Source organism: Solanum tuberosum, unplaced genomic scaffold, assembly GCF_000226075.1.
Source record: "Solanum tuberosum cultivar DM 1-3 516 R44 unplaced genomic scaffold, SolTub_3.0 scf00066, whole genome shotgun sequence".
Lineage (NCBI taxonomy): Eukaryota > Viridiplantae > Streptophyta > Magnoliopsida > Solanales > Solanaceae > Solanum > Solanum tuberosum.
The window spans coordinates 2026355-2038629 of NW_006238989.1; positions in this window are offsets into that span (position 1 = coordinate 2026355).

Here is a 12275-nt window from a genome sequence, read left to right on the forward strand (position 1 = left end):
CATTTTAATTCACATCACCCAAGGAAGAATACGAATTCATACGTGCGGACATATAATCAAGGAAAACTGATAAAATGACGTGTAGATGTCGAACACTCTATTTATCCAAACGAGTGAAATATCAAAATAACAAAATCATGAAAGTAATCCAGCTGAGATCCCAATGCCTTTCACTAAATATCTTTCTAGCAAGAGAATAGCAAAATATCACATTCGACGTTTTAGGAATTTCCCAGGAGTGGTGCTAAAATGAGGGACGTAGCTTCGCCTTAACATACCTTTTCAATGAAGGCTCGAATGGTCGTAGCTTCTTCACGAAAGTTGTTCCTTACGTCCTAAACTTTGCAAACACTATATATACACAGCTGGTACACACCTATAAATAGTTCATAATTGTTCTTAAATCGGCAGATTTGCCAAATGGCCTCAACTTGACGAAATGTTCGTAGAACTTACATAAAAACAATCATAAAAGAGTCCCGAGATGATTACCTTAGTTAACCAAGTGTAAACCTTGAAGATACACCAATAACTACAAATTTATATCCTCAAAAACTTGCTCCAAATGTAGCTAATAGAAGGGGAAAATGATTACCACGTGTAAAGATCATGTTTCTAGGCACGGGGGAAATCTTTAATGGTAGAAATCATCGAAAACTGACCTTCATCATGCAAGTACTCCATAGGAACCTTCTCTTAGCTTTCTTTCTGGTTTGGAAGTAAAATGAAATATTTTCATGGCTTAAAACGTTAAGTAAGCCGATTTACCACATTTTTTACCTGACTCGGATACTGCCCCGGCAGTCCGTAGTAAAACCCTCATAACTTTTTACTCCGATGTCAGTTGGATACGAGGTTTTATGCGTTGACCACAAGGTATGGGACAAGTTAAACCTTTCAAACGGGTGAAGTTCTACTCGAGCCATTTCTTTTATCATGAACTTTATTTGAGGGGTCCCTTTGACCTAAAACTTTAGTTTAGTTCCTTGATATTTCCACCTACTTGCAATCTTAATCTCCAATGTACGATACAAAGTCATATGCACCTCATATAACCATGCCATACTACACCATATATATTATGCACGATTAGAGAAAAAGTACGGGATCTTACATTTTTATTGCTTAATTATGGTTCAAAGTACTAAAAACTGGTCCAATTTGACATTCTTCTATTCCTAAATCGCTCAATTTATCGATTAATCGATCCTTGATGTGTCATATGTGGCAACTATATTCACGTTCTGTTGGATAAAATGCAACAGACACGTCATATGTGGCAACATATGTGTATCATAAAATGGTCTTTTTGGGGCTAATTCAATTAAATTGTCACTTAATTCAACATGTAACACTAATATATAGTCCTACAACATGTCTAAGTACAAAATTATGGTCTAATACAACAATCTTCATCAATTCTATCAATTAGTTTTACAAAAACTATCATCCCACTAGTTCATCATACAATGACCAAGTAAATCCTTCTGATAGTTATATAACACCCTTGTAAATCACTGTTCCAAGTGTTATAGCATATTTTATTGCTTAATTATGGTTCAAAGTACTAAAATTTGGTCCAATTTGATATTTTTGCATTCTAAATCGCTCAATTTATCGATTAACCGATCCTTAAAGTGTCATATGTGGCAACATATTCACGTTCTGTTGGATAAAATGCAACAGACACGTCATATGTGGCAACATATGTATATCATAAAATGGTCTTTTTGGGGCTAATTCAATTAAATTGTCACCTAATTCAACATGTAACACTAATATATAGTCCTACAACATCTAAGTACAAAATTATGGTCTAATACAACAACCTTCATCAATTCTATCAATTATTTTTACAAAGATTATAATCCCACTAGTTCATCATACAATGACCAAGTAAATACATATGATAGTTATATAACACCCTTGTAAATCATTGTTCCAAGTGTTATAGCATATATTTATTGCTTAATTATGGTTCAAAGTACTAAAATTTGGTCCAATTTGACACTTTTCCATTCCTAAATCGCTCAATTTATCGATTAACCGATCCTTAAAGTGTCATATGTGGCAACATATTCACATCCTATTGGATAAAATGCAACAGGCATGTCATATGTGGCAATATATGTATATCATAAAATGGTCTTTTTAGGGTTAATTCAATATGTAATGTAATGGATCATTCTAGAAGACTCCACTAACACACACTTCACTCACTCTCACTCATTATAAAAGGGTTAATTAGGGTTCCCTTAATTCACAAAAAAAAACTCTCGATTTTTATCTTCTTTCCTTTATTCTTTCTCCTCTCCTTCTCTCACACTCAAATTTCCCTGAGAAGATGTTACCACCTTGGAAAAATTTAAGTCTCTGCATGCTCTTGTTATGGGTGATCAACGTAATTATGTTGTTCTCAGTTAATATGATGTCTTCTTCAAGTGTGTTCTCGGTGCATGGGTGATGGTCGTTGTTTGTTTTTGTCGGATCTTGTCTAATGGAGGGTAGCTTCATCATTTGGTAATTCTTCTTACTTTATATATAACATCATGTCTATTGTAACGGCGTGTATGGGGTAGCTAATTATGGTTGTTTGTTTTTCTGTAGGCGATCTTATGATAGAGTGCATGAGTAGCTCTGATCCACCACCCTTCAAGAAAGAATAGTGATGCCCCTCCAAGTTTAATCGCTCAATGTTGACTCCATATCCTCCGATCAAGTCCTTTTTTGCTTGCTGAAGTAGTAGTATAGGGCTAGAGCTTTTCAGATGTAAATTTTGTTGTTTTTGTTGGCGTTAATGCTTTGTAAATATGGATATGTAGCCTGGCCTAGCCTTGCATGTCACTATATCAACTTTGAATCAATGGGCTAGAGCATTTCAGATGTAAATTTTGTTGTTTTTGTTGGCGTTAATGTCTTGTAAATATAAATATGTAGCCTTGCCTAGCCTTGCATGTTACTTTATCAACTATCAATAGTTGTTTATGTTTATGTTTATGTTTAATGTTTCCCAAGTTATGTGCTTTAACTGGCCCAATCGGCCCATTATTTCATTTCTAGAAGGGATATATATAAAGAATAGGGTTTTCATTTTCTTCCTCGCCGCTTCGCGCTTTCTTTCTCTCTTTTCATGGATCTCGGATCTCTAGAGTGCATGGGATATAATGATGTTTTTATTTCATCAGTCTTTTTTCTGTCAGTCTTTTTTGTTCTTTGTTTTTTAACACTCAACTAATTTGATTAGCCTTTGGTTAAACCAAATCTCAGCACTGTCATGTATTGTCAAATCAATGAAATCATTAATTTTGCAATATAGTGGTTGGGTAAGAATGAGTTCTTTATATATAGACCAGTACTCTAGATCTAGATCTAATGAATGAGTTTGGTTTATTTTTGTTACTTTTGATATAATGTCAAATGCAATATTGAATTGAATTTGTAATGATGAAAATAATCCCATGTTGGGTGTGTGGAGACTTACTTTCAATGCAAACTTCATGGTCGAAGGACAATCCAGGTCGAAGATTTTGGTCTTGTCCACGCTATCGTGTATGCACATTTCTACATCTTAGTCTGGAGACTTCTCTTTATTTTGTTTTTTTTAATTTAAATTTCTTTGTGGTGTGTATTTTAGGAGAATGAATGCAACTTCTTTAGATGGAGGGATCGTGAAGATATTGATTACGATCCAAGTTCGTTATTCTGAGATTGGTGAACATAATTAAAGAGTTGGAAATTGATGATGAAAGTCATATTAAAAGAAGTAGCAAATGGGTGATGAAGGAGAAGAAGAAGACCAAATGTTGTAACAACTAGAAGCTAATCTTCGTATTGGTTGTTATGGGTTTGTTTCTATTTTTAAGCATTACCAAGAAGAATACTGTGGAGGATGGAAAATTCTTATGTAGTTGTGTACAATCATTAAAATTATCATAGTTGTGGAAATAAATAAACGTAGTTTTGCACTCCTGTTCCAACATTTTTACTTGTTCTTAACATAACATATGAGTCAAATATCGCAACATATGAGTCAAATGCTGCTACGGATGACCCATGTGTAGTAGCATGTGACTCAAATGTTGCTACAGATGACTCTTGTTTGCTACATATGAGACATATGTTGCTACAAATGACTTATTTGTTGCTACAAATGAATCAAATGTTGCTACATATCACCCTTATGTAGCAATGTTTGACCATGTGACTCAAATGTTGCTACAGATGACCCATATGTTGCTACATATGAGATATATGTTACTACAGATGACTCATTTGTTGCTACAGATGCCTCTAATGTTGCAACATATCACCCTTATGTAGCAACATTTGACCATTTGAGGCATATGTTGCTACAGATGACCCATATATTGCTACATATGAGACAAATGTTGCTACAGATGACCCTTATGTAACAACATTTGATTAAGTACTTGCTCTCAATATAACATCACATACTATATACTTGCTCTCAATATAAGATAAAATAACACAAGTGATAAAATAAAACATTGTCTTTAATTACAAATACATTATCAAGGCTCCAAGCTCCTAAATACTATTCCAGCACCAAACCCATTGCATTCAACCAACTGCATTGTCACATAATAGGGTTTAGGGAGGTTGAATTGTTGTCCTGGTAATCAAATGCTCAATAAATGCAAGTGAATATAGCCCACACACGGCTTTGGATTCATTTGTTACCATGGGTTCCAATTGACTTTCAAATTTCCATGGTTCATTGAGGAACTTATCTGGAAAATGCTTCATTATTCCATTTTGCTTCAACAATTTTGGCAGCAACTCGAACACAAGTTGGACGAATGTCAAAAACTTGGCATGTTCCATACCCATCAGCTGGCAGTCATACACATACATGCGACCCTCGTGCAAGAGAATTTCAAGAGTCAAAATCATTTTTGCACCAATCCAATCCATGCCTCCAGGATATGATCTAATGCCCCTGACATAGTTAATTATATCTTCATCCCATTCAAACTCATTAATTAACTATGTAAAGCTTCTGCCACCGACTATTGTTGCCTCATCGCTCATTTTGTCATATCTTTGTTTGAAGTTGGAATAGAAATTGAGATCCAGGATTCTATCTGTGGAATCATAGTACTCCGGGTGAAACACCCCTACATACTAACTAAGAGTCACATGTCTATTTACCGTTGCTTAATTACTACAATATGTTTTACTCTCATTTTGGGAACTTGAAATGTTGTGATAATTACTAACTTGCATAACATAAATTGTGATCGTAATTTAAGGGATTGCATTGGAGTGTTTATGTAATATTATAATTAGAAAGAGGTATAACTTTAAAAGAAGGTGAAGGATATATATATAGGTGTATATCTGAAATGACCCAAAAAGTTCTTAAAAATGTGCTTCGGAAGTTACCGGAAACTTGTTTAACTATATTTAAAAAAATCCGTTTCATTTTTCGAAAATCCGGTTTTTCGAAAATCCGATTTCATATTCTTGTTTAGGGGGTCAAATTGAGTGGGAAATGGGTCTAACCCAAATTTTAGAGCAACCGTATCAAAATCCGAAATTTCCAAGTGAAGCCTTTTTCGAGGGTCTACTTTGGAGGGTCATATCTCCTAGCACACAAATTATTGGGTGGCCAATAACATATCCATGGAAAGCCCTTTGAGTTAGCTACCTAACGCACTTCGTTTCACCTCATTCGGAGTTCGGACGAAGAAGTTATGCCCATTTTCGTAAAATCTGTCCGGCAGGAAAGGCAATTTCCAGTGAGCGTTTTTACTGTTCACCCGCCTCATTTTTTTTTCTAAGTGTTGGACCATTTTTCCAAAGGGCATATGTTATTTCCTATATATCATTAGTTCAACTCTCATCTCAAAAACATTTCCCAAAACATCTCTCCCATACTTAGACACATTTTCTCTCAAGTTCTCTCAAGAACCCTAATCCAAAACCTTCCTCAAGATTGAAGAGACTCTTGCTCCAAGTTCCAAGCTTCCATTGAAGACACTCTCAAGACCTTCATAAAAACTCAAGGTATGTGGTGTTGAACTCATGGGTCCTTCCACCCATAGTGCCTAGACTCTATTCTACTCACTAATTCATGGTTTAAGTTAAGATTCATAAATTAGTCTTGTTCTTTGTAATAATTTCCTGCACATTGAATTTTAAACATGAAAAGTGATTGTTTTGAGCATGTTGTGACCCTAGAACTTGAACCTAAATTTGGAATGGATGTGGAGATTTTCATGTGGTATTGTGGGTGTTAAAAAGGTGTTGTTGTAGGTTGTTCACTGGTTTGGCTGCATAATTACTACCCTATTTTCCATGCTCTTTGATTCCATTACATGCCTTCAAGGTGTTTGACAAAATGTCCAACTATGGAGAATTGATGAATCGATGCTTTAAAGCTTGAGTTATGAGATGTATGGAAATCCAGAGATGTGTTGATGACAAACTAAGCTTGTGTATATGTTCATTCCATACGTGAGATTGCATTAGAGCCTAATGGGAATTTCCTATATAAAGTGTTGCATGACCATGCCCGGTCCGGGGGAAAAGAACCGGACAACCATGTGAGAGGTTTATATCTCACCACCTAGGATGCTTGGGGTGTGACCAACATCAACCATGTGAGGGGTTTATACCTTGCCACCAGGGTGTCCGGGTGTGAACGGCATCCCCCATCCTAAGTTGGGGTTATAGATTGGTTGGATCATGCATACACATATGATATCTACTATTAGTATAGAGTTACTTAAACATGTTTTGACTTCACTTTGATCATGCATCCTCATATTGTTATTCATAATGCCTATGAAACTATTTCTTGTATTTCGATTGTGTCCTTGTTTATTGTTGTGTTGCACCCCGCATACTTAGTACATTCCAAGTACTAACGCATATTTTGCCTACATGATGTCACCATGTAGGGACCGGAGCTACTCTTGATCCTTCTCTTCGTTCACGTGGCTAGTACGGTGCTTATCCGAGTTGTTGGTGAGTCCTCAATGATTCGAGGGCTCTGTTATGTTTCCTACTCCTATGTTTTGAGACTTTAGCTTGCAATTGTATTTTGACTATGAGGGGAGCCGGTAGAATGTCATGGCCCCGTCCTATCTATGTATGTAGAGGTGTGCGTTGGACAAGTATTTTGTAAATGAGCTTGACTCTTGTTCTATGATGTCATTTTGAAATGGTTTGCCCTTAGTCCCTATTTCCCGTTAATTAATGTTGAATGTACTTCCGCGACCGATGAAGTGTGATGACAAGTTTGAGAGGCTTGTTTGGGGTTCCTTCGGGTTCCTCATTCGCCATGTCACGTCTAGGCCCTAGGCTTGGGTCGTGACAATATCTATGCATTTTAGGCAGCACACAACTATTTGGGCAGCACCTTTAAGGACAGTTGAGGGATAAACATCACTTTTGTGACTATATATTTCCACACCTCCTTTAGTAAATTCATTTTCCACAAATCTTAAAACCTTAGAAACATATCTAAACAGATTGCTCTTCAAAATCACAAGAGGAAAACTTTGTCCTTTCGGCTGGGATTCGAGACACACCCTTCTCTTTGGTAAGTGGAAAACTCTGTTTTTGAGCTCGATAGTGTTTAGTATTTTAAGCATAAATTGCTTTATAGAACTTCGTTTACAGTGAATAAATATGATTTGAAAATCTAATTCGTATATGTACAACTCTTATGTTTATGTAAAACTCTAATTTAGTTGTTATGGATTCTAAATATGGGACGCAACATAAGACAAGTTTTGTTCATATGGACAACTGTTAGTGTTTTGAATATATCTTTTTGTACAAAATATATTTTATGGTGATTCTTGTTTGTTTGCAACCTTAAGAGATGTACCTACATATTTCATGAAGGTTATAAAGTCTAGTTTTGCCGTTTTCCTTTTCAAATCTAAGTTGCGACATGAGGTACTAGGCTAGCTAAAATCACTGTTTTGGGAGAATAGTCGTATTTGTACAAGCTAAGCTTACTTGTGATGATAATTCTATTTTACTTCGACATTATTGAGATACTAGAAATTAAAGAAGTTATTTAATTGTGTTTTTAAGGTTGTATATACTCGTGAACAAGTTGAGGACCTTGATATGTTGGTTGGTCTACGGTTTGAACTCGCGAAGTTGTGTTGGACTATTTCTACGCTAAAGTATTGAGATTTGTGTATAAACTTGTAGTTGTAATCTTTTTACCTGCTCGTATATCTGAAAGCTTATCTTGGTACCTTCGTTACCTCTTATCACTTTGCATTGTCGCATTGGTATACATTAAGATATTAAAGACACTTGTGTAACTCGCCCATTTGTACGGATTGTTTGATCACTTGGCACTCTTGTTGGGACCTTGTCCTTCTTGTGGCTATGACTTTGTCACTATTGGCATGCCTCTTGATTCGGATCATTTGTCATCTTAACTCTGGATTTTTAATCCGTCTTAAGTATGAAAGTTGTCCATTTTAAGTACGAATTAGAAAGCCATTTTTAATATGGTTCTTGGTTCTCTTGAGTATTGGGATTTGACCCTTCTTGATACAAGGCGTCGGCCCTTCTTGATACCTGCTTGTGTTTGGTGTGACGACATGATGCATAATTTGGGCAAGTCTTGTTATTGAATCTCTTGGAAAATGGTGTTATAAGCGTCCTTGACATCTGGATCTTTAAATATCGAACTTGACACTCTTTATTTATTGTTTACTTGATTTATTTATTATGTCCAATTGTGTTGCCCATGACTTGAGAAAGGTAGCTTTGTGAATCTGAGGGCTCCAAACCTATAGTTTTTACACCACTAAGCTATATGCTTAGCAATAGTTGTTTCTATCGTAGGGAATGATCAAGAGGAGGCATGAAGCGGGCCATTGGAGATGGAGATTTTGAGAGCTTTAAGGAAGATCACATTTGCATATAGGTATCTATATTTTGTATAAACCTTGGGACTTATACATGATCTATGTGTTGTATATTTACATGAATTTTTGAGGGCTAATCTGATCATGTCACCATGCGTTGTAATATAAGTATGGCTATATGTTTTGTTCTTTTGGGGTGTGTAAGCCCAAGTCTTGTAATATATTAAATTTACCATTAATTTTGAATGATTGTGTGAAGCATGAACCACCTAGTTTGGGTGCTCGGAAGTTGGAAATATTCTTTTTATATCATTTTTACTAGTGTGAAGGACAATATATGCATAAAAATACTCGTGAGTTATTGGCTTATATTATTTTGGAAGGGTTGCTACATAGGGTATCTCACATGCCTCTCCCACATGAGGGTAAGGATTTCATCAATATACTGAAATAAAAATAATATTAAAGAGTAAAGAAGAGTAATCATTGAAAAGATAAAACAAACGAACATTATAAATTAATGGTACTAGTAGAGAAAAACTACCCAGTCTTCCCACCAAATGTTCATGCTTGTCATGGTCTTGAAATCTTCTCCACTAAAAAAATGCATGTCGTATTGTGCACGCAGATCCTTTGCTCTTGTCAGTTCCACCAGTTTGTTCTTTTGACCTATATGCACACGCTTATACACATTCACATGCTTGAACTCCAGCATTTCCTCTCCTACGGCCATTGGCAAATCTCCAAAGATCTTCTTCTTCAAATTTTGTATTGCCTTGAAAATGATTTTTTCCTCCTCTTGGCCTGTGGAGTATATGTATGCCGAACATTCTTTGATGGAATAACCTTGACCCCCCTCTTGTTTTTAAATTCTTTGACAGCCTGACTCAACGTTTAAAGATACATGATAGAATTTTCATCTTGTTTCTTGCACTTCTCATAGAGAAAGCCAAAGCATCTTCTACAAGAGGTAGCCCCTTGGTCTTGTCCAACACCACTACCAACACCAGAACCAACATCAACCCTATCAAAAATAACTAATTCATTATCAACTCTGTCTCTTTTGATGGTTCTTGCTCTAGCCAATTCCATTTTAACTCTATCCACAACATTATCAAATAAGGTTTCAACCAACCCTAGAGTAATTAGATATGACATTTGCAATTCCTTTTCTGTTGGGACAAACCATGGATGCACATCCTAAAATTATAAAAATGAGTCATTCATAGGAATATTTGGGTCAGATGTGTCATATATTGCTACAGATGGGTGATATATTGACACAAATGGCATCTGTAGCAACATGTGTGTCACATGTTGCAACAGATGGATCATCTGTAGCAACATATGAGTCATCTATAGAATATTTGTGTCATATGTTGCAACAGATTGATCATCTGTAGCAACATATGAGTCATCCATAGCAACATTTGGGTCACATGTTACTACATATTAGTGATATGTTGCAACATATATGGGTGTAATATAATAATAACTTACAGGATCATGAGGAGGGTTATAAAGATTTGGAATATTTTTGACAATTTTTATTTTTGCTCTCAACCAACTCAATATCCTTGGAGATAAGATCTCTTCTTCTACAATTACGTGATGGGTCAAATGAGGAATGACTTCAAATGCCCAAGCCTATAAAAAGGAAAACATGTCACAAATCAAATGTTGAATTATTCAATAAAATATAAAAAGATTAAGAACATTTATGTTTACCATGAAAGCCCATGGAAAGCCAAATAAGTTATTGGTCTTTGGTCCTAAAGATTTCAACAAGTATTTTACAGTTAATTCAAAGCTCTCATGACCCCAAGGATAGTTGTTGAAACCTCAATATCCTGAGATAAATTCACCCATAAGGGATATGTTGTTGTTGACATCTCTGGCCAAATGTACATTATGTACAAACCAAAGTAAGCACAATGACTCTGTGTGCTTCCTTGATGTATCCTCGTCATTCAACAAATATGATAAATCGAGATTGTTTTAGGCTTGTGCCAACAAGGGACACTAAGTACTGCTCCTCAGCTGACTATCTTGTTTCTTTGTTTTCTCCTTTCTTTCGTCTCCATGGTTCTTTTTTTACTATGAATTCAGGGATAGGCTCAAAAGGAGGATGGCATTTTAACCCTGAAACTATGGCAAACTCTCTTCTGCAAAAGAAGAGTGGCATGCCACAATAATTAATCAAAACCTCATCCTTCTTTTCAGGATTCTGAAAAATGAACCTTCTTTTCAGAATTTCATAGACCATGGTCATTTGAAAACGTGCATTACTTTTCTCTGGCAAATCAAGAAAATGACCAAAACAACTATTCCTAAAATAATTTTCCAAACCCTTCTACTTGAGCTTGATCCTAAAGGTGTCGAAAGATTTTCCCATGGCTGACCTCATAATGCTATCACCAGCAGCATTAGGCTGCAAATGCATAGGGAAAGTGTGTGCATTGATAGTTTTGATTCCATCATCATCCTCAACTTCATTTTTTTCTTGTTCTTCTTCCTCAACTTCTTTTTGTTCTCCTTTGCCTTCATCAACTTCATATGTTTTTTCTTCTTCTTCCTCAACTACTTCTTTATTTTTTTCCTTCTTCTTCCTCAACTACTTCTTTATTTTTCATTCTTCGTCCTCAACTTCTTTTTGTTTTCCTCTATCTTCCTCAACTTCCTTTTTATTCCCTCTTCTTCCTCAACTTCTTCTGCTCTTTCTCCATCATCATCAACTTCATTTTTTTCTTTTTCTCTTTCTTCATATTCTTTTTGGGAAAATTCTAGTTCTACTTGAGAAGAAGAAACTGTTTTAGATGCAAGTTCTTCTAAAAGAGTGGTAGTCGAATTTTCATACTTCTTCCTACAAGTTTTAGTCCTAAGCCACTTCTGGATCTTTGTGTCAGTTGTTTCATTTGCTAATACAATTTTTCTTTTGATAGGAGGCATTATATTTGTATCTGCAACCACAAAAATCAAATATTTCTTAACAAAAATAACAGCAACCAAACACAACAACACAACACAACAAGACAGCACACAACACAATACACAACAACACAAACAACAAATACGATTCAATACCACACATGAACCAACCAACAAACCCACAAAACCCCTCCCTAAACCCTAACCAACAAACTACAATTAAGCTTTTTGAAATCAGATAATATTTCAAAAGGAATAACTACCCAACCATCCTACAAACAAATAAGTGATAAAACCACTAAAAATGTCCTGATTTAATACCAGTAAGTATTTCAAAACCCTAATTAAATTTTACCTGAGAAGATATCAACGATAAACTAGAAATGATGAGGGCAACGACGCCTTGTTGTAGATGAGGATCGTAACAGATTATCAGTGATGTTGTAGAAAATATCGCAACAACAACCTTGATCTGTGAAG